Genomic DNA, 23,452 nt, shown 5'->3' on the forward strand with positions numbered 1-23,452 from the left:
GATATTTTTTTCAATTTAGTTGGTGTGTGTGTGTGTGTGTGTGTGTGTGTGTGTGTGTGTGTGTGTGTGTGTGCAAGATGCTTGAGCTATGTGTTTGATCAGTCTCTTTATATGCAAAGTACACAGAGAAACACACACACACAGCAGATACACTAGATACAGCTTGGAGTCAACATGATTGATATGCTCAAATGACCTCATTCTGCTCAATAGTCCATTTCTTCTGCATGGCGTTAAGAGTTTCTAGTTTTAATGGATAATAAAATCTATTCTCTCCTGCTTCACAGAGCTGGGTTGAAATGTTCTCTCCATGAATCACACAGAATCCCATCAGACTTGAGACATTGAAGCCAATTCCCCAGAGAAAGATGAACCTATGCACCTGTACCGGTTCAGTATCCGTCATATCGATGGACACACTCGCCAAAATCCTCTGATGAAACACAGACAAGAATACACTTCTCCCTCACAACACTGAAAGAGAAAGGAAAAAAGAGATGGTTTTCAGAGCAGATGTTACGGGAACACCGCTTCTTCTCTCTTCACATCCCACGGGCGACACAGGTTGCTCGCTGCGCTCGTGGCTTTGTGCGTGGCCCCTTTTTGTCTGACTTTGTGTTTCTTTGTGCACACGTCAGTACATGCAGAAGAGTGCATTCACTGTGTGTTTATTTGATCAACGCATGAGCATTAAAATGATCTCACTCATGGCTGCCCAGGACGTCTTACTGTAGTCTTCCTGAAGAATGGACCCATTTGAAAACCATGTTGACATATTCTTCAACGCCCATAATCAAAATGAAAGAAATGAGGATTATGGGATGGATGGAATTGATACTTAAAACAATATCAAAAATGAAAAAGAGTAAGATGATGCAAATAAATGATGTTGATATAAGAATTCTTTAGCTACAGCACTCTTTATCTCCTTGTCTGTGTGTTTGGAGGTGAGCCATACCTTCCTCCAGCCCTAGTCTCGCAAGACAATCCTGTTTTCCTGAGTTCATGATCTTTCTCTATGCAGATCAGTCTGAAGCCTCAGTCGGGCCTCCTTGTGGAGGAGGCCCGTTGAAAGCCTCCTCCACAAATAAAAAAAAATAGGTCCAATCAGCACTCGGGAGGAGGTTTCAGTTCATGATTTAATCATCTGAAATAGACTGAATAACGAAGTTAAAAGATTAATAGAAATCAGTGTTTTTTCTTACTGCGGATTCAACAAGAAGCCAGAGAGCAGAGTCTAAGAAGCGCTTTACTTTGTTCACATTCAACAAAGTACAGCCATTCCCATATTAAGATATCAATTGCTGCCCAGCCAACGTGATCCCGACCTAAAAAACAGAAAAGGTTGCTCGTTAATGTAACCAAAAAATACCCACATGAACGTTTGCTGGTCGAGGAGTTCGAAGAGAACAGAACAAGGTCACGAATGTCAAGTTTCTCTCTATCAACACAAAATGGATGACAACCATTTTATTCTCATTGGTAGATGCTTTTTTTAAATATAACTCTCATATGGGTCGTTTTGTGTCATATTGACAAACTACCTATTCTGTCTTTGAGGTGGGAGATCAGGTTAGAACATTTTAAGCTAAGGCCAGACTGATATCCAGTGCAAACCACATGATTGAATAACTGGATGGTCTCACGAGGCTAGACCTTCTCAACCGCAACTCTCAACACACCACCACTCCCCTCGCTCTTGCCTCACTCCCACAGACATGCACACAATTAGCACTCCTAATTGAAAACAAGCTTCAGGTGTGTGTGCCACGGCAAATCACCTCCTCCAAGTGAACAGAGATGCACTGCAAATATCATGCGTGTAACATTTCCTGTTCCGCTAGTAAATTAAGTATACATATTAAACAATCAAAATCAACCCCGAATGCAACCCTCCCGCGATAAGAGAAATGAATACGAGTTTGGATAGAAATATGCTTATGACCATAGATTGTGTGCACGCGTGTGTGCGTGGAGCAGCCAGATGGAGGAACAGCAGGTGAGCAGGGAGTCTCCCGTTGTCAGGGCTCCGCCGTGATGCTCCCTGACAGACCAGGGAACGGCAGTACGGAGACCAGCGCAGCCCTCACTCTGCCCATTAGCACAGACCCCGAGCTCGACGACGCCTGCTTCCCACACACCCCTTAGCTCCGCACCGCTCTCCAGGACATACTGATGGAGTAGGGGGAGGGAGTCTGAGAGGACGTTTTTCTCTGAGAGTTTTATTATATATTTTTCACTTATTGTGTATATATATATGTGTATGCATTTTTGTCCTAATGCAAATATAAATTAACGCAGAGTAGGTGGTGTACTGGAGTGTGCGTGGCGTGCATCAGTGGTTGGATCTTGGCTGCCGCCGCTCCCATCCTCCATGGATGGGGCAACACTGGGATGCGCAACACCACCACAATAGGAGGCAGGACCTTGACAAGACTAAAATGTTGTGGGTGGGGGTCATGTTTGGTCGAGTGTCATCCTTCCAGGGGGGCTTACAGAAGTAAATACTTCTGAACACAGGTGTGCGGTGCCAGAACCAGCCAACAACCATTCCCTCTCTGATCTATGACCTAAGACACTTCTTGTCAAATCATTGGAAGTTTGACCAAATGAATATGACGAAAGTTTTGTCGAGCCGAAGTAAAAAGTTAAGCATGTTTTTATAATCACAATTAGATTGTGGAATGGCTGCACGCTGTTCTATTTAAAAGTCATCGAGTAACACCCCATTAAGCGTTACGGCGAATGCCACCTCTTTTGGAGATTAGAAATAAAACTATTAGCGGCGTCGTAACAATGAACTGAACGCTGTTGTCTGTGAGCATGGCCCTTGCTCAGTGGGAGCTGGTCTATAGGAAGGAAGGGATTTCTTCAAGCTGACAGAAGGGGCAGAAGAGGGCCGATCAGCTTGGACATGGGACTTGTACTCGAGGGAAACGTTTAACAGACATGGTGTATTATGAAGATCGCCTTCCCCCTCAATGGACCTGGGCCCGGTGCTCATATACCCACACATCTATACCCCCCCCCACACACACACACAAACACACAGACCTGGATATACCATGGGGGGAATTAGGCCTAATGAATTGAGTCGTGTGGAGCATATTACAGGAGCAAAACAATAATGCAGAGTGTGCCACAGCTGATAACACTCTTTATGCACATTATTGCTGCTCTTTGCATACCTGCTTATGACCACCACTGTGACTTCTAATCCCTCACTAAACAGTTGCCGATGAAAACTATTTGTTGTTCCTCACTAGCATGATGAAGGATAATTAATTGATTGGCAATCGGCTGCATTGGTTTGGATCTACTAACTGGGGTACTAACTGAGGTACAGATAGAATCCGACAGGTGCCTTCCCATGTTCAGAACACGGGTTTGGAGCATGGTCCTGATTTGCATATCTATTACTTTGGGCAGTGTGCATTGCTTTTTGCTTTGTTTGAGCCAGGTTAAACCAATTGGGTTTAATGGTGCCACTGTAGCTCAGAAGAGGTTGGAGAAGACTCCCTAGCGCTGCGCTAGCTAGTACCATCAGAGTCTCTCGGCTGCACGTCGACCACAGACTCAACATTGTATCGAGAACCCAGCCGACACGGTTCAGGCCACATTAAATGGGTGGACTCGCACTAATGGAAAAGCAGCATTAGTTATACTGCTGTTTGCTTAAATCATCTCCATGGGAGAGTGGGGATACGGTAGAATGACTTCAAGTATAGTTGCCAGCTTGGATGGATACATATAATATATAATTTATTCTATTCTATTTGTGTAATGGGTTTTTTTCCAGGTACCACTTGATCTCATGAAATCCAGGTCACTCAGCCATCCCCGCAGCAAACTTCGTTCACTCATTTGCATTGAACTCCACTTAGTCCAATGAGTAGGCCTAATTGCGCGCTTATTTATTCCCGGGCTCACTGATGAGCAAATGGACCCGGCCGAACGGAATTAATCCAATTCAAGAAATTATTCATGATGTATGAACGCAGGGACACACTTGACTGTGACCTACCCCTAATGATTGGATCCATCAACCTCTGCATAGTGATTGTTGCTGTGATTGAGAAAATGATATACGTGAGGACGATTGATATTAAAGGGTTAGCCGAGACATGGAGCTGTTCGTTAGCTGAGAGAAGGCTAACGAGGACGGAGCTGAGAGATGGTTAGGGGATAACTTGTGTTGAAATCTAACATTAAGAACAAAAGCATAAATGGACATATAAAGCGTCCATGTCAAAGATTTTCATTTTGTAATTGTCCGAACAGATCCCTAGATTCCTAATTCTGAAGATGCAAGGGCTTTCATCAGTAGGTTATAGGCTCAATCACCATTGGGTTACCTCATTAGGCAACCCAGTGGTGATTGAGCTTAGGAATAGTGAATGTGTATTCAATTCATATTTAATTTAAATTAAATTGTATTTGTTTAGCCCTTAATCACAGGTACAGTCTCAAAGGGCTTTACAGGCCAGATATTTATGACCCTTGGACCCTAGACCCTATTCGCTGTGTATCTACATGAAAAGATTCCAGGTCACCACCTAAAATATCCACCTTTATTGTGTTGTTGTTTAATTTGATCATTTCAAACAATATCACAAATAAGGAACATTCCAGGACAAAATAATGTTGTGTAACTACACATGTTACAAATTTATGACTTTTGTATATCATCGCCACATCAGGCGAAATCTGGCTATTAACAAGACAGAGAATAATCAATGCACATTATAAAGTCAGGGAGTAATCAAGAAATCCATCGAATATACATTGTATTTCATAATTGACCATAATGAAGAACACGGTTGTTTGAAATGTGATATTTTCAGAATTTGCCCAAACCTCCCTGAAAATGAAGCAAAAGGATTTGTATTGCACTGGTTATGATATCTATAGGGGGTATTGTGATGCCAAATTCTGCTCTATTGTCACCCAGTCTAACAAAGCATAGATAGATTATATATAGAGCATAGATTATACAACCTCACATCTGCTAATCCTAAACCAGTTTTTTCTCAGGAACACATCGTCCTCCTTTCACACTCCTTTTCTTTCTCCATGTTGTTTAAACATCATCAATAACCATCTCTACAACTTTTCCTTTGCCCTGTAACGAGAGTCTTTTTAATTTGGTTTAGTAAGGACATGTCATTTAGTCCAATTATTTTGTCTAGGATTTTACTCTACATGATGACACATCTGAATTTGTACCTACGAGGTGTGTGAATAACATAGATTCAATATTGGCATTGCCCTGGACTTACTACCACTTATTTTTTGTCCAGACAACTTTGAGTATAATTGGGGTTAGAGAATTAATAGGATCTCGTTAGTTTTAATGTAAATTTGTTGACTCACTTTGAATACCCTTGAGATGACTTCTATAAGCACAGTAGTTTGCAAATTTTAAAAGTATTTTAAGATGCAAATGCCTGTTTCATGATGCTAGCGATGATATAATTCGTGATATCACACAACCACAGACACAGACACACACACACACACACACACACACACACACACAAACATTCACCTATCTAATGCTATATTCATGAGATATGACTGAACTCAAGCGTGATATCCCAATAAATGGACAAATGTATAATATATTCAGGGAATCATTCCAAAATTTCATTCCATTGATGAATGACTATCATTCCTTAATTAAATTATATGTTGAGAAAGCCCTGGGAATTGACTTTATGAGAGCAGGATAATATGCTTTTGTGGCCATGCACATTTTTATCCAGAACGATAAAAGGCAAGGTCTAATTGGAGTGTTGATGGGTACAGTACAATGTATCCTCCCTCCTCCAGCGCTGTCATTTAGAGAAAGGCCTAGAGTTTTGAATCGCTTTAATTGAAATCTTATGTAAAAAAAGATACAAATGAAAAAAAAAAAAATTCTTAATAGCTTTCGCCTTAGCACTCAACCAATCATGGAGATAGCGGCGCCGAATGACATGGGTAATTATTTCTGAGTTTAACTCAGCGAGAGAGAGAGAGAGAGAGAGAGAGAGAGAGAGAGAGAGAGAGAGAGAGTTGTCCTTGTTCTTTACTAAGAAGCTGGGGTGGAATAATTCATGCTTGATTGGCTCTGGGCAGGCTGCCGCCATAGGTGGCATTCTGCTAATCAATGCTTATTTGTGTTGATAAGTGTCAGGCACTGAGCTGATTGGAGCTGAGGTTTACTGTACATGACTCCATAGAGGATACTATGGCCTCACCCTGGCTCTATTTCTGACAGGGCCCCCCTAAGATGAAGGGATGTGATCTGCATCAGGATGTGTAATGTAATCACAGGCCTCCCCTGGCATGAGATGGTAAAGTAGCCATCTAATGCAGGTAATGTATGCAAATGACAGCATTGGGTGTCAATGGTTGGCTGCATGGAGAGGAGCAGCTGGGGCCTCTTATAGACACACAGCTGGACCTTGTTTGTTCCCCCCACAGGGCCCTGGTGGGGTTCAAGGGACCTGGAGGCTGATTGGCAGTTGATATGTGTGGGGGTGATGGGGGGGGATTGTAACACACATATACTGACACTCCATCACAATTAGTGGCCCCTTGAGTTTTAGGCATAGGTAGTATCTCCTTGAACGCCCTCCGTTTATGTTATTTACTCCCGAAGCCGATTACGCGATTATGTCCCTACTGCCGATAGAAGAGAGGGGACTTAGAATCGATCTATAAAATATGGAGTAGGCCCCGCCCCCTGAGTTAGCACCGATCTCATCAATCTACCTCCCTCAGATCAGATCACATGTTGATGTTTCAGAACTCAAAGGGTGCGTGCAGCAGAGGACAAAGTGTTTCCATAAATATTGAAACAATCAGCAAGGGGGAGATGGTCTTGGAAGGAGCTAAGCAACGATTATATTAAAAAAGAAAGAAATGATCCGCAGGCAACAGGGACTGAAGCTTTTTGGGCATTGATAACGGAAGAGATATGAAGAAAGAGATAATTGTCCTCTGTCAATATGCTATTTTCAAACTAAAAGTGACCCCAAGTAAAACAGCATATGCTTGTCTTCCCTCTCGCCCGCTCCTCTTCTATATCTCTCGCACCACCCCCCCCTCCAAAGCCTCACTCTCCAAACACTGGCAATTAGCAGCACAACCATTGCTAGGCCTATATTAAGCCAGTTGCCAAGGCTATTCTCAGAAATGCAATAACCCCTGAACAAGTAAAAAGAAAAATTGAATGTAAAGAATAATCATTTAAAAACACTGTTAAGCTCTAAATTGATAATGCTTTATAAGCAATGAAAAAGTATTCCTCTTTTGCTTGCTGGTTGTTTTAACCCCCTGTTAGAGCAACGAGCTTACTAAAGGCAGATAGGTTTTCAATGCTTATGGCTACACAAAGATAGCAATTAAAGTAAATTTTACCTCCAGCCAATTTGGAATTTAATTTAGAGGGAAAATCGTTTTGTTTTTAAATGTCAGCTTTTGATGCACCTCCCTGGGGGAGAAGTAACATTACTTCCTTTAATGTTACATTTAAATGTGCTTTTCCACTGACATTTACATGCACATGCACCAGCAGTAGCGCTGTAACCTGCACCTTGGTGAATCCAGCCCCCTTATGGCTCCCCTGTTTCATCAAGCCAAACACACCCTGGGCGGTGTTTATCCCCCAGAAGATGGTTTCTATAGGTAGATATTGGTGGCCTAGCTGTATTCACCTGACTGCTGGCCTTTCAGCTGATGGCTACAGCTACCTTGTCCAATTAAACAACACCCACATTGACCCAGTTACATGTGTGAATGAATGGAGATGTAGTTCTCATTATTTGTGACCCTTTTCTTTCATCATAGATGCAGAGATACACACACACATATGCGCGATCAAACACTTACACATACACACAGCTGCATCATGCACATTAAGGCCTGTGAGATCAGGAGGTATGGTATAAAGAATGGTTGGATTTTCTGGAATAAATTCACACACGAACACACACACACACACACACACACACACACACAGTCACACACTTATTGAAGGGGGTCAAGCCGGCCGTGATGTGCCCCTTCACATTCAGAACGCTGTGACTTCTTCCAATGTGAAAAATTTGCCAGTGGAGCTGGTAATTTGCAATGGCGCCTTTGTGTTTTGTGTGTTCCCTGCATTGTAAGCTGCCAGTCTGGACTCTGTTAGTGTACTCCTCTGCAGGGCCCTATTTAGCCCTCATGTGTCTCCACTCTCTGCTCCGTCACTTCTCTCACGAGATGCCCCCAGCTCCCATTGTTCTATTCTTCCCCCTATCCTCTCTTCTTTCTATTCCTCTTCATCTGCTCTCTCTCACCTCCCCTTTTTACCCGTCTTCCCATTTTGCTCTGCTCTCCTATTCTGTCTTACGTGTTCTGTCCTGAGCTGCTTTCATTCTGCATCCCATCCCTTGCAATAATAATGATCATGATAATACATAGAATTTCTATAGCTCTTTTCTTAGCGCCCAGACCCTTTACATAGAACAAAGAACAAACAAAGGAATAAAGGAGGTAGGGAGGGAAGAAAGGGCCTACTATGATTGAAGCGGGCCAGGGTGTTGGCTTGACTCCCCCTCCTCTCAACCTCCTGCTCTTGTTTTCTATCTGCTCCTCCTCTAACTCCTCCTGTATCCCCCCCTCCTCCTCTGTAGGGCTTCTGAATGCGATTTGCTCATCTCCCTGTGCGCCATCAAGAGGCATGTCTTGATCTTTCCACCGTGCTGCAGACGACAATACCTAAATACAATGTATTAGGAGACAGCGTGTTGCTTTGCAACAATCAAACTCAGTATCATGTTCATTTATTTTCCAGCTGGGAGACAGGTGGCATGCAATTATGTATATTTAAGACGTCTACTTCATACATCAATTCTTAAGTGATTAAGAGAGAACATTTGAAGCTAAAAAGATCTTCAGAAATACATGATTTATAGTTGATGTTGTTGATGTTTTTTTGTTCCTCGGGATCATTCTGTTTACCATGATGTTGGAATGCGCAGGCACGCACGCGTCCACACACACACACAAAAATAACAAATAAATATATGCACACGACCGTACAGCCCTTTATCCCACATGCAGATGTCCACGCACACAATCACATTCACACACACACACACACACAAAAATACACGCACACACACACACACACATTGGGTGCCATCCCTGTCCTTGTCACAGAGCTGTCAGGCATGACATTGCTTAACCCCTGTCTGCTTGCATACTCTGCTCTTTTCCCTCATCAGCATGATCAATAGAGCTACATAATGGCTTGCTGCATTAGACCAAGGGATTAACTTGCGTGTGAGTGTGTGTGTGTGCGCGCGCGCGCGCGCGTGCGTGTGTGTGTCCATCAGAAAGTTTATGTGTTTAGGAGGGTGCCTGAGGGATAAGAAAGCACTGGAATGCATGATTAGATTAAGCCACACTCCCTGAGATACACAAACGTGCACGTACACACACACACACATATACACACTCCCACACACATGCTCATAAATAAAATGCACAAACACACACGTTCATGCTTTAAATCCTTATCCATTCTTTGTTGTTAGATCCCATCAAACAGATGAGATGTGACGGTTGTACAGGTGATGGTCCCATGTCATGCTCCTGCTGAGTGAGAGAGAGAGAGAGAGAGAGAGAGAGAGAGAGAGAGAGAGAGAGAGAGAGAGAGAGAGAGAGAGAGAGAGAGAGAGAGAGAGAGAGAGAGAGAGAGATGAAGAAAGAGGGTTGCACAATGACAAAGGGCTTGAGACTCATCCCTCTAAACCCTAGATTGTGTGAAAAACAGAGGAAATATCAGGGTAGGGAATTAGCAACAGAAGGTGACTTGCCCTTGTGTGTGTGCGTGCGTGTGTGCTGCTCCGTCTGTGTGTGTGTGAGTGAATGTCAGAGAGGGTTGACACGTTCCTCTGTAATGCTGCAGAAAAATCTCACGTGGAAGATGTCGGCGAGGCGACACACATCTGCTGCTGCATGCCAGGGGACATTACCCTGGCTCTGTCGCCGCAATAAGTCTCATAAAAACTCTCTGTGAGCCTGTTAGCGAGGCCCCCCTGTTGCTGGAGCTCTGCAATAAGCATTTATATGGCTGATGCACTGGCCCTGTTGGCTGATAATAAAATAACGGTTCTATGTTGTTGCTTTGTGCGTTTGTTGTGTCATTAAAGACGTGTGTAAGGGATCGGACGAGTCGGGAAGAGTTGATCGTAACATTGTTCCTGTGGCCAATAGCATATTTTTTAATCACTACTATGACTCAGAAATTCCCAATCCTTAAACAAACATACTAACAACAAAGAAAACAAGGGACTGCACTATCTCCAGCTTGGTACTGAGACTATCTTTGCGGGACTCATTTTGGGAAAACATAAAACCACTATAACAAGGTTACTGCAGAGGACAAACGACTCACCGCTGCCGCTTGTTTATGCTGGCTGGTAATTCTGAACCCCCTAGTACGCCAACCTAATGTTCCATCTATCCATGTAATATCAGCTCGGATCATTGAGTGTTCATGGAAAATTGCAGGTGTTAACAGCGTGTGAACAGAAAGGTGTTCAATCACGGGAATTTGAACACCTTGCGTCGATTGTGACATATAAATGTACAACCATGTGTTGTTTTATGAACGTTCAAATCTCTTGGGGGTACGCATGTACTGACTTTGTATGTGTGTACACTCTGTGAAAATAGAGTATGATAAACAAAGCAATTGTCCCAGGTAGAATCAAACGGACATGATACGTTAAACAGCCTGGTACTTATGATCCCTCAGTCAAGTGGATGACCGACTGATGTGATCTCACACAGATTGAACAGAGAACCAATAGGGCATTCAGATTAAACCGTCCATGCACTGAATCAGCCCATTTCTCTCATTAGCATAGCCTCAGAGCATCCTGAGACTGGCAATGCTGGTAAAGACTTGTTGTTCCTGAACCTGCTTGTGGAGTACTATGTTGGCCTTCAATGACGATGGACTGGCCATGTGTCTTTTTGACACAGACTCCAAGTATGGATTCAGGCATATGCACACGTCAAATCAAGACATGGCTGCATTACAGAGAATCAATCGACTTGAAGAGAGGAATTGGCACACAAAAAATGATGTGACAGTTTTAAAAGAGTATTTAACACTGACTCTTGGCGTTGGTGGAGCTTGGGGTTTCCACTGTGTAGGAGGAATATGAGAAGAAAGGCACACAAGGCGTGGCGAGATTTTGTCCGATTATCTGGATGAAACAGAAAAGAGTCACCTCGACACACGTGTGCTCGCACAAACTCATACAAACGCATGCACACATTCATTGAGCTCAGCTCTACAGAGTGATTCCAAAAATGTCATTCATTTTACATAACTTGCACAACCTCTACGAGAACATTCCTATGCTATGTTTGCACATACTCTTAAATCCTTGATATGATTTACTGCAGTTTATGTCAAATACAACAATAAATAAAGGTTTCATTTTAGAAATAAATAAAAAAATAAAAAGTATTCATGCATTACCTCCGTCTCCCTCTCTGTCTGTTTTAGGTTGCCTTAAAACTAAGATGTTGTATTTGAATACAAGCAGGGTGCATTTTTAAATAGGTAGAGAGCAAATGAGGTAGCAGTGAAAGGAGGCTGGCTTGGAGAGACAGAGGAACGGATGACGGTGGTTGGCATCTCAGGGGAGTTCAGGCCATCCTGTATTCATTCTAATTAGCTTCTACCGAAATTAACTTCCTCCCCCATAATTTAGCTGAAAGACAGACATTCCTAATGTGCCTGAATCTCTAAGCTTACGTGCCTGCACAGTCACACAACACAACACACGCAATACAGACCCACAAATCTCACATACAGTGGGGCAAAAAAGTATTTAGTCAGCCACCAATTGTGCAAGTTCTCCCACTTAAAAAGACGAGAGAGGCCTGCAATTTCCATCATAGGTAAACCTCAGCTATGAGAGACAAAATGAAAAAAAAAAATCCAGAAAAACACATTGTCTGATTTTTTAAGAATTTATTTGCAAATTATGGTGGAAAATAAGTATTTGGTCACCTACAAACCAGCAAGATTTCTGGCTGTCACAGACCTGTAACTTCTTCTTTAAGAGGCTCCTCTGTCCTCCACTCGTTACCTGTATTAATGGGACCTGTTTGAACTCCTTATCAGTATAAAAGACACCTGTCCACAACCTCAAACAGTCACACTCCAAACTCCACTATGGCCAAGACCAAAGAGCTGTCAAAGGACACCAGAAACACAATTGTAGACCTTTACCAGGCAGGGAAGTCTGAATCTGCAATAGGTATGCAGCTTGGTGTGAAGAAATCAACTGTGTGAGCAATTATTAGGAAATGGAATACATACAAGATCACTGATAATCACCCTCGATCTGGGGCTCCACGCAAGATCTCACAAGAACGGTGAACAAAAATCCCAGAACCACACGGGGGGACCTAGTGAATGACCTTCAGAGAGCTGGGACCAAAGTAACAAAGGCTACCATCACTAACACACTACGCCGCCAGGGACTCAAATCCTGCAGTGCCAGACGTGTCCCCCTGCTAAAGCCAGTGCATGTCCGGGCCCGTTTGAAGTTTGCTAGAGAGCATTTGGATGATCCAGAACAGGATTGGGAGAATGTCATATGGTCAGATGAAACCAAAATAGAACTTTTTGGTAAAAATTCAACTCGTCGTGTTTGGAGGAGAAAGAATGCTGAGTTGCATCCAAAGAACACCATACCTACAGTGAAGCATGGGGGTGGAAACATCATGCTTTGGGGCTGTTTTTCTGCCAAGGGACCAGGACGTCTGATCCGTGTGACGGAAAGAATGAATGGGGCCATGTATCGTGAGATTTTGAGTGAAAACCTCCTTCCATCAGCAAGGGTACTGAAGATGAAACGTGGCTGGGTCTTTCAGCATGACAATGACCCCAAACACACCGCCCGGGCAACGAAGGAGTGGCTTCGTAAGAAGCATTTCAAGGTCCTGGAGTGGCCTAGCCAGTCTCCAGATCTCAACCCCATAGAAAATCTTTGGAGGGAGTTGAAAGTCTGTGTTGCCCAGCGAAGGCCCAAAAACATCACTGCTCTAGAGGAGATCTGCATGGAGGAATGGGCCAAAATACCAGCAGCAGTGTGTGAAAACCTTGTAAAGACTTACAGAAAACATTTGACCTCTGTCATTGCCACCAAAGGGCATGTAACAAAGTATTGAGATGACCTTTTGTTATTGACCAAATACTTATTGTCCACCATAATTTGCAAATAAATTCTTTAAAAATCAGACAATGTGATTTTCTAGATTTTTTTTTTTTTCATTTTGTCTCTCATAGCTGAGGTATACCTATGATGAAAATTACAGGCCTCTCTCATCTTTTTAAGTGGGAGAACTTGCACAATTGGTGGCTGACTAAATACTTTTTTGCCCCACTGTACATGCACAAATGCACATACACACACACATATAAACTTGAGCATGCAGCAGCCACCAAAATAATATTTACTAATGGTGCTTTAGCATAGAACACATAATTGTAATAATAAAATCATAAACATAGGCAAATAACATCTTTCAGGATTGCTCGATTATGTGTATGTGCATTTCTGTGTGATTGCGGGCATTTCTGTGTGTGTTGTTGAGTGTGCGTGTGATAGTGAGAGAGAGAGAGAGAGAGAGAGAGAGAGAGAGAGAGAGAGAGAGAGAGAGAGAGAGAGAGAGAGAGAGAGAGAGAGAGAAAAAGTAACAAACCATCCCTTCGTGAAACTCAGAAATAGGTATAGTCTTCTTTGGTACTTTATCGGGCAATATTTGACCTCAATTTTCCTTCGAACATTTCTAAAATGACTAATTTAACCTCAATTCCGTCAAACACACTGTCTAATTTAAATTTCAATACACAGTTGAGATTAATTATTTTAGTGTCAAAGTAATTACTCTTGAAGCAAATGAATGTGAGTTTGTCTTTTCCTGTTATTTAAAGGTTACAATTGATATCAAACTGTGTTTGTTTGTGTGTGTGCGTATTTACGAAATAGTGGGCCTACAGGACAACGGAAAACATGAAAACAAAAGTGACATTGGCAGGCATCAATACATCTATGCTAAGGTTGCAGTCATAACATCCATGCATTTGCACTTCAACACCCATATTACCCACAATCCTCTACTCACACAGATCCACACCCAGGGCTTCAGACACACCCCCCGGTCTGCCCCCAGAGTGCTGCCACCAGCCCTAACACTGTCATCTTAGCAGATGCTCCCCTGACATACACACACACACACATACACACAAACACACTGATTGAACCCAGCTACCTCAAGGTGGCAGATGGTTGTATCTTTGGGGATGACATTAATGAATGTTGAGTGACTGGCGCGATCTCCATTCCTTTCTGCCTCATCTCACCCCCCCCCCCCCCCCCCCACGCCATCTTAAGCAGCACACCCCTGTCTCCATGCCAACGCAAGCCCCTCCCTCTTAAACCAGACCTCCAACTACTCAACCATAACCCCGATCCCATCATAACCTGAATGGCCCCTTCCAGGATCTCAGACAGTTGTATTTATTAAAATAGGTTTATTTTGCAGAGAAGTTTTGATCTCGAATTAGGTTGAATTGCACTCAATAAAGATACTGTAGCTGTCGCTGGAGGAATGAAAAAACTTTAAATCATCATCATAATAACCTTAAGGCCACATTTTATAATGGGAAGATTATTCCCGAAAATAGGGCAACAAATATAACTAAATATACCCGTGCAAAACAAATAATAAAAAAAACATTTGACTTGGTTATGGCACACAAGGCTGAGTTCCTGCTGTTCTCTTGCAGAAGCCTACTGGGTGGAAACAAGGCTCTCCCGCTCCCGTCGGACTGTAATTAGTCTAGTTGGAGTGATGCTGAGCCAGAGGCCTTCATCTGAGATACTGCACACTGATCCTCAGAGAAATAACACTCCCTCTACCCCTCTTTTTCTTTCTTTCACTTTCTTGTTCTTTCTCCCTGCCTCTGTCTATCTCGCTCCCTCTTTCCAAGTCCAATTCACATTTTCCCGTTCCTCTCTTCTATCTTTTGTTCTTTCTTATTGTTCTCTTTTTGTCTGTTTGCTCTATTTCTATCCCTCTTTCTCTTTGTCTGGCGTGAACTCTTTGTTTGTGTGGTTTTTCTCCCGTTAACGCTGATTTGAATAAACTTCCAGGGAAGTATGAATTATTGAAGACGATGCAAACTTGTACCCGGAGCAGTAGCGTCCCGTTAATCAGGCCCTGCAGTGAGTTACTCTTATCTGTTAATGAGCCAATGGCAAACAACACAACAAATCATTAGCCTCTCCATTTTGCTGTCATCACTCTTCATCTTCCTATGCAATTGATAGATTGTTCTTAACATCAACATGATCGTGACACGATTGAATTGGGCCCATACACAAACAGAATGGAGACAGAGGCTGCAACTTCAATGAGAGGAGATGAGAGAAGACCTGTGATGCCATCCAAGGGAAGGGGAAAGTGAGATTAAAATAGGTCCAAGACATCAGCGCTCTACTGTGCTGTAATGGTTTTCCATTTCACTCCACACCTCCCTCGTGTTGGTTTAATGATGTCAAGTGTGTGTCTTCAATAGTCTAACCATGTGGAATCCAAATGAGTCGACCAAAGCTACTTTCACACCATCAAGGGACCCTGTCACAAATCATACTTTGTGTAATGTGCAAGCAGTTTTTCTCCATTCGGATTCAAATGAATAGGTAAAAGAGAAGTTTACCTCTTCACTCCATGAACGGGCACCTGAACAGAGAGGGAAAGGGGGACTCCTTCCACTTTTTCCCGACTTGTCCCACAGGTATTTAAGTCGCAAAGCACCATATAGCCACAAATGCCCCTATATTTTAATACTTATGGTATTTACCAAGGCAATAGCAATACCGTAGACGACAATAATCAACAATTGATGCAACTTTATTCGCATTCTAGCCTAGTATTTAATTTGTTAGCTGACAAGATGCAAACGGATGGACAAGGTAGCTGTATTTTTGAAACTATAACTTTACTGTCTAGAGCTTCGGCCCACTGTTTACATAGCCTACCCCTACACCCAAATAATGTTTTTGAAAATAAATTGCTTAGTACTTTTACTGTTTATTTTCTGTTGATCTCTCTTGGAGCCCTAGCCTTGATCGGTGGCCTGATTAAATCAATAAATACCTAATTTAAATGACTGAATGATTACCATTACATGCCGATTTATGTCGAAAATATGGAGAACCCATCGTTAAAGGAAAGGAATATTTGTATAATTTCACCGAGCAAAACAACTTAATATAGCATAAGATCCAAACTCTTGTACTTAACCTGCCAGGGTACTTTAACAGAAAGGATTGTCAGGTATGAAGAGGAATACAGGACCTTATATCTATTCTACAGAGTTATTTAATCACCCTTGTTTACTTACTTAATATCACATCTTTGCCAGCACAATTTTTGCTCTGTTTATTTTCTTTACTTTTTGGATTCTGAGGTCAATTCGCCATGGTCACTGACCATTGTGAATCATGTCATGATAAATATGAAGAATGCATACAAAGTTCCTATGATAAAATATTACACAATGATTTACCCTAACTTTGAGAATGACAACACTCATGCTTCCTTAGAATTCTGCTAAAACACAAAGGCATATTATTATGCATCATTACAGATATCCAAAAAATTAATGATGACTTACATTTTGTGTCCTTAGATTCACAGATAAGCGGTGGAACGTATCCACAACATGAATAATATCTGCAGGGTTCGTACCTAGATTCGCCAAAAAGTAGTGGTACGCATTGATATTTAACCGTACAAAGGTGGACAAAAAACTGTAAGTACTGGTTCTCGCCCAAGTGAGTACCAGTCCGATTCAAGGACTGAATACAAGCTAGGCAGAGTAAAGAGGAAGAACATTTCAATGTTGGCCCAACACAAATTATTCTGGTGCCACTGACCCCCCATGTGGACACTGTTAGTTTGATATGAAATAACAGACTGAGGTTGGCTCCTGGACACAAAGCCTCCAGAGGTCTTAATCCATCTTCCCAGAAACAATTAGACTTTTGGAAATGGAGTTGCCCGGTAGGGAAATTATTACTGGAAGCACACAGTTGTGCAAGTCTATTTTCTGTTTTTATATGTTCATGTACCCAAGTTAAATGGTTTGTTTTCTGTAGCATTTCATGAAGCATTTTGTGGGCTGGTGTTGAATTTATTTGAATACAGCTATTTTTAGAACTACAGCTTAGTTCCACAGCCATCGATTGTCTCCTTACCACACATTGAGGTAAAAGACTATTGATTCACATTTTGCTGCCTTGCCCTTATCCCGATAGCTAATGCAAACCTGTGCTGTGTGTGTGTGTGTGTGTGTGTGTGTGTGTGTGTGTGTGTGTGTGTGTGTGTGTGTGTGTGTGTGTTACTGTTTTGTGTGCATTAGGGTGTGCAGTAATCTGACCTTAATCCATTAACTACAAATAAACATTTTATGTAAAGGTGTACTCTGTCTACCTAATTACTCAGTCATGATGATTATTCTGTCAGAAGTTATGGCCAACTGGCCAGGTTTTTTTAGGGCTAACCAAACATTGCTTCATATGATTTTTCAGATTCAGGTGGATATTTAAGATAGTCATGTTTAAAGATTCTGATTAAAGGACTGTATATTTGTTGTGAGGGTTCAGCATTCATTGACTCGCCATGGGGTATTAGTTAAATTGCTTGCTCACAAAGTGGGATTTAGCTTGGCTTTAACAAAGCTCTCAATGTACTAACTTTGAAGTGGTATGAAACATAAAGAAATAGAATAACCTGAAAACCACAAATGAATAGTCTTATGCAGTAATTATAATACTGTGTTTATATAAGTGTTAATATGCATTGAACATTATTTTACCCTGTTATAATATATGCTCAATTTATAAAAGCCAAACATATCAATAGTTAATAGTTTAATGCTATGGCTGTAAAAAATCACGCATTTAGATACAATGAGAGGGGGGTTACATGTTACCAAAGGTAGCAGTCTACAAGCAATGCAACAGTGCTCTACACACAGAAATTTAAGACCAAAACATGTGTATGCAGGAGCAAAAAAATGCTAATTGCTGGCTCTGCTACTGTAGTCAAAAACACGCTAGGTGCTCTACTGGAAATTGGACCCAAAAGGACCAAAAAGGCACAATTATGTTAACCTGACTCCGCCCGCGTACTTACTTCTGGTCAATCTTCATTTCCCTTCAGTACTACATCTGGGTTTGCAGTATATTCACAGGTTTTCTCCGGCCAAATTTTGCCGGTCCAATCAGCAGAAGAGGGAGTGGCTGATAACAATGACGTTGAGGTCGTGCGCTAGCTTGAGTTGTAGTCAAATGAAAGCGATTGGTTATGGAAGATCCAGAATTGCACTGGTCAGAACCAATAGTTTTAATCTCCAAGAGACACCTGCCTTCAAGTGAGTTAAAATCTGTCAATGGAGAGAGGCCAGACTCTCTGTGCAAATGAAATGAAGTAAGATGAGGTGAACCTTTACTCTAATATAAACCCTATGAACCTTTTTAACAATGGCATACTCCTATGGTATGTGATGCAAAATTACTGTAAACATGCCCATATGTATTTTTATGTTTGGTTGTGTCTATCTGCCTATATTGTACTCTATTATTGCATGTCATTGCATTTGCTTATGCATTTCTTTAATGTTGTTTTTGTCTTACGTGTTATACATGGACCCCAGAAAGGGGTTGACTACAGCATTTTCAGATAATGGGAATCTTTTAATAAACAAATCCCTGATCTTTGCCAGGGCTACATATTAAAGTTAAAAACACTAACTCTTGCACTAAGGGCAGGACACAACAACAGACTTTCTGAGCACAAGCACTATTGAATGCAACAATCGACTTTTTCTGTCTTTCTAAAACAAACAACCAAAAACAATGTTAATTGGTTTCTTTTAACTTGATTTCCTTCCATTTTAAGGAAAAACAATGGGCCTTTAATGACAGGACCAATTTGTACATTCAGAGGATTGCCTGAAACTGATGAGAATAGTGCGTAAGTGTTGCCTGTCTGTGTGGCCATGTTTGTATGTCTCAGTTCCCAGAATGCAGAGATTATAAAGACATGGAAAGGGACAAAAAATGTGGGGAAAAGGAGGCAAACAAGGAAGTAAATGAGTGAAAGGAGACCGAATGGAGAAGAGGAGGGGGTGGATGTGTGAGACTGGGGGCTATCAAGGAAGGGATGTTGATGACTAACTCGTTACTAGTCTCTGGTAATGCACAACAACACTCATTTGTCTCTACATACAAAAGTGAAACGGAAAGATTTTGGGGAACTGCTGGGGAATTTATCATTATTTTTGCTGAAATCGAACAAAGAACAAAGAAATGAGTGAAACTAAAGAAAGGGAATGTTTATAGCAAACTACAGTGGGGAGAAAAACACACACAATGAAATTGCTTTCTAATCCAGTGAAATCTTTTCTTGTTCATCTACAGATTCTTTCTTTAAATGTGAAGGAGGACGATGGCGGTGCAATAGTTTTTCATCATGTCAATATTCCCAATGAAACAATCCAACACTGCGCAAGAACATTTGTGCTCAACCCCTATCTCGACCAAACATTTGCAAGATTAGCTGAATCTTCATTTTCTAATCACTAACTCAACATATCTACAATGTAAAGAGGGAGCCGTTACATCTTCCATATAACAGTTTCCATCTGCAATTTATCTCTCAAGATATAATTTGTGGATATTCCTTTGAAACTTCATGAAAGATTTAAGGATTCTCCAACAGCAGTTTTGAAACTGAATAAGCGAATGAATAAGATAATATGAAATCGTCAACACTGTTTGTTCAAACACTAGTGCACCAGAAGCCGTTAGAGACATCACACATCCCTACATCAATCAAATTATTTAAACTAATAAAAGTTTGCACAGAGGGCAGATTGATTCCTGATAGATATTTGAAGGTCACAACAAGTGAGAATATCTGATTGATGCAATTCCAGGGACTTCTGCATTGTCGTTGATAGCAGTGAGAGCAAAACATAAAACTTGTCATAGTCAGATTACTATTTTGAGCCAGCCATTTTGTGGAGTGAAAGCATGCTAGCTGTGCTAAGTGGGCTGTTGGCATGAGTGCTAAACTGCATGATGGATTTGCATCATTGTGTGTGTTTGTGTGGTTTTCTTTACATGTGCACGTGTTTGTGCATTTACATACACCACACCACCACTATGTCCATGCATCTGTTTTTGTTTGTGTGTGCGTGCGTGCGTGCGTGCGTGCGTGTGTGCGTGCATGCGTGTGTGTGTGTGTGTGTGTGTGTGCGTTTAGGTTTTTGAAGGTTGAGTGATGTTCTCTGTGAAGTGTTTTTGGGACCTATACAGTCAGGTCTTGGCTAGTACAGGATTACTACAGAGTTTATCTCCTTCTAACACACATTGACCTCCAACCACTTTCACACACAGCTAATTGCTGGCTCTGCTACTGTAGTGACTTTAAAGAAGGAAAGAGTGTGCCATAGCCTGACTGTATTTATTTTATTTAGTTTTCGTTCTCCACCTGTCCACCAGATCACCTTAGACTTTACCCTCACTCGCAGTTTGTGTTTGGCGGACACAAAGTAACAAGTAAAAACTAAATAAGCATGCACTGATCTCTGAAAAGTTCTCAACTGCAGATTATTTTAACATTTGTTTTTTGTTTCAAATTATTTTTAGCTCTCAGAAATATTGGTGACCTCGTAGCTGGCTACGGGCATGCATGCTACTCCCATCTGTAATCTCTTCATTCCCCTGACCTGAGCGTCCTTGTCGATCTTCCTACCTGCACCGCATTCCCTCATTAGTCTCTCCCCGTATACACAAGTTCACTTCCATCGTTCCCTTGACCATTGTTGTCTCTCTAGTTATTAATCTTTTCCAAGCCAGTTCGTGGAACTGAGATTCTTTAAGTTTTCTTTGTTAAATACCTTTTTTGGGACGTTTACTGAGTTCTCGTCTGTATTTGTATCCTATCCCATTTTTTCCCTGCTACTCAACCAGTACTGGCCGTGACAAAGTGTGTACTCGTGGGAGTGTGTCATCCCAAACTTATATTTCGGTGTTTGCCTTGTTTCGGTGTGTCTGGGTCAGTTGTTTGTGCTCATAGCTGATTCCCTGTATGAGTGTGCTTCAGCTGTTTGTGGCAGGCATTTCAAGTGAGTGAGCAACTGAGAGAGTTGAGAATACCGGCCATCTCTAACAATTATTCCACTTCACCCAGCCCCCGTCTGCCTCCCAGCACTTCGCTGGAGGAGCAGTACTCCACCATGCAGACCTGGCTGTGTTTAGACTCCCACCTCCAACCTGTGTCTGGCTGTTTCCACCTCTCGCCTCCTCATTAACCTCCCTCTCGTCCACTCCAATACATAAGTTTGTTTTCCTGAGGTGTGTTAGTCATGTGTCTTTCTGTCGCACACTGTGTGCGACAGAAAGACTGTGTGTGTGTGTGTGTGTGTGTGCGTGTGTGTGTAAACACGCATGTGTCTTCATCTGTTTACTTAAATTACAAGCGCAAGGCTTGGAATTGATTATATTAATCCAAATTAATTCAACAGACTTAATGCAACCGATGACTCACTAAAATAATAAAATCATGTTCATTATATTACCAATGCATGATTACCAAAGAGGAAATAACCGTTGTTATTTCCTCATCACACACTCTACTTCAGTGACAAAACTTGTTACATTGACTTCTTCTTTCGTGTCATTTTCACCACAGGCCGCTGTCTATTGGTGTTCCCACAGTGTTTCTGGAATGCACATGACTCATTATGATACCGGCTATATTGAACTAGGCTCACTCCATCATCACTATTTCATATTGTGAATGTACCTGGTTTAATATTTATGGGAGGTAAAAGCAAACTGTGGCACAGGGATATTATTTAATACTCTCCTCCAGATGTTGTAAAACATTGTGGTACGATTAGCACACTCCGTCTGTAGCTAAACGTAATAATCCTTTTATGAAGCCAATACATCAGCGCTTCAGTATTACAGCACATTAAAACCCATAGCTAGTGGCGAAACATATGCTTCATTTACATACGTAATAGAGTAATTGAGACACCGGGAAAATCACAATGATGTAAGTTATCCCCTGCACAGTAATGTCCCACAATTACACCAAAGAAAAGCACAGCAAGCCAACTATTATGGTATCCAGTTGACGGTAACCTTTAATGTGCTGTCCACAGGCATACTCTCGTCGTCCACCGAGGTTCAAATGGTCACTTTCACTTCATTATTATTCCTTGCGGACCCCCAGCTGTGATTACTTTCTGTTTCCCGGGCGACTCCTGGCGATTGCTGAATGTCTACCCGAAAGGCCAGCACGTCTAGTCCATTTAGGACAACCATAACACATGGCCCCTCGGCACTCGTTGGACCTTCCTAGCTAGTTTTAAGTAGCAAGTAGCTTGCCTACTAACGCACGGTGCTAATGTGATGGCAACACAAGTTCACTGCTAATTTTATTTAATTTGCTTTATTTTCCCCCTCGACAAATGGACTACACAATATGCAGAGGAGGTGTAAATTACATCGTCCCCTACAAATGCTAGCCAATTACAACACAAGACAACAAGGGTTGTTGCTATTCCGTTTTTGTGTGCGTCGCTAAAAGGTAGTCTCTCAAGACTTTGGTCAACCTACACACAATTGAGAGCCACAGTGAGTTTTAGGTAGCATTCATTTTATACATTTCCGAACATCGTTCGGAAATGTATAAAATGAAGTGGGGAGAGACAATTTAGCTCAATGGGGCTTTAACAAACCACTCCCTAAACTCTGCTACAAGGCAATGTGTAGGTTGGTCCCGCTGTCAGGGGTGTTTATGACCAAACCGACCGGTGCTTCTCCGAGGGTGAACAGCTGTGTTTCAGGATGCCGCACTGCAGGCGCCCTGGTCACACACACACAAATACCCACACATACACACAGAAGAAACAGAACGGACGGACACACACAGAACACACAAGCTCCCACAGAGAACACATGCGAAAATACCTGGGACAGGAAATTATGGCTTTACCTGGGCCAGCACTCCTAAATTAGCCCTCTCAACCCTCTCCTCATTTCCTACGGCGCTTCCAATATCCCTGTTTACACTTGACTCCTCGCTCTCCTCTTTTCTTCTATCTTCTTCTCGTCTCAACTCTCCTCCTCTCTTCTCTTCTTCAATTTCTCTCCATTCTTCTCCCTGTTCCTCTACCCATTTCATACGCACCTCAAACCCTCCTACGGTTGAAATTCACTTTGGAAGTCAGCACTTATTTACAAAAAAATAAAAAAATACATTTTCACTTATGCATGTATCAGCTGTTTCTTTATGTGTC

Source organism: Pollachius pollachius (assembly GCF_949987615.1).
Source record: "Pollachius pollachius genome assembly, chromosome: 5".
NCBI classification, from domain to species: domain Eukaryota; kingdom Metazoa; phylum Chordata; class Actinopteri; order Gadiformes; family Gadidae; genus Pollachius; species Pollachius pollachius.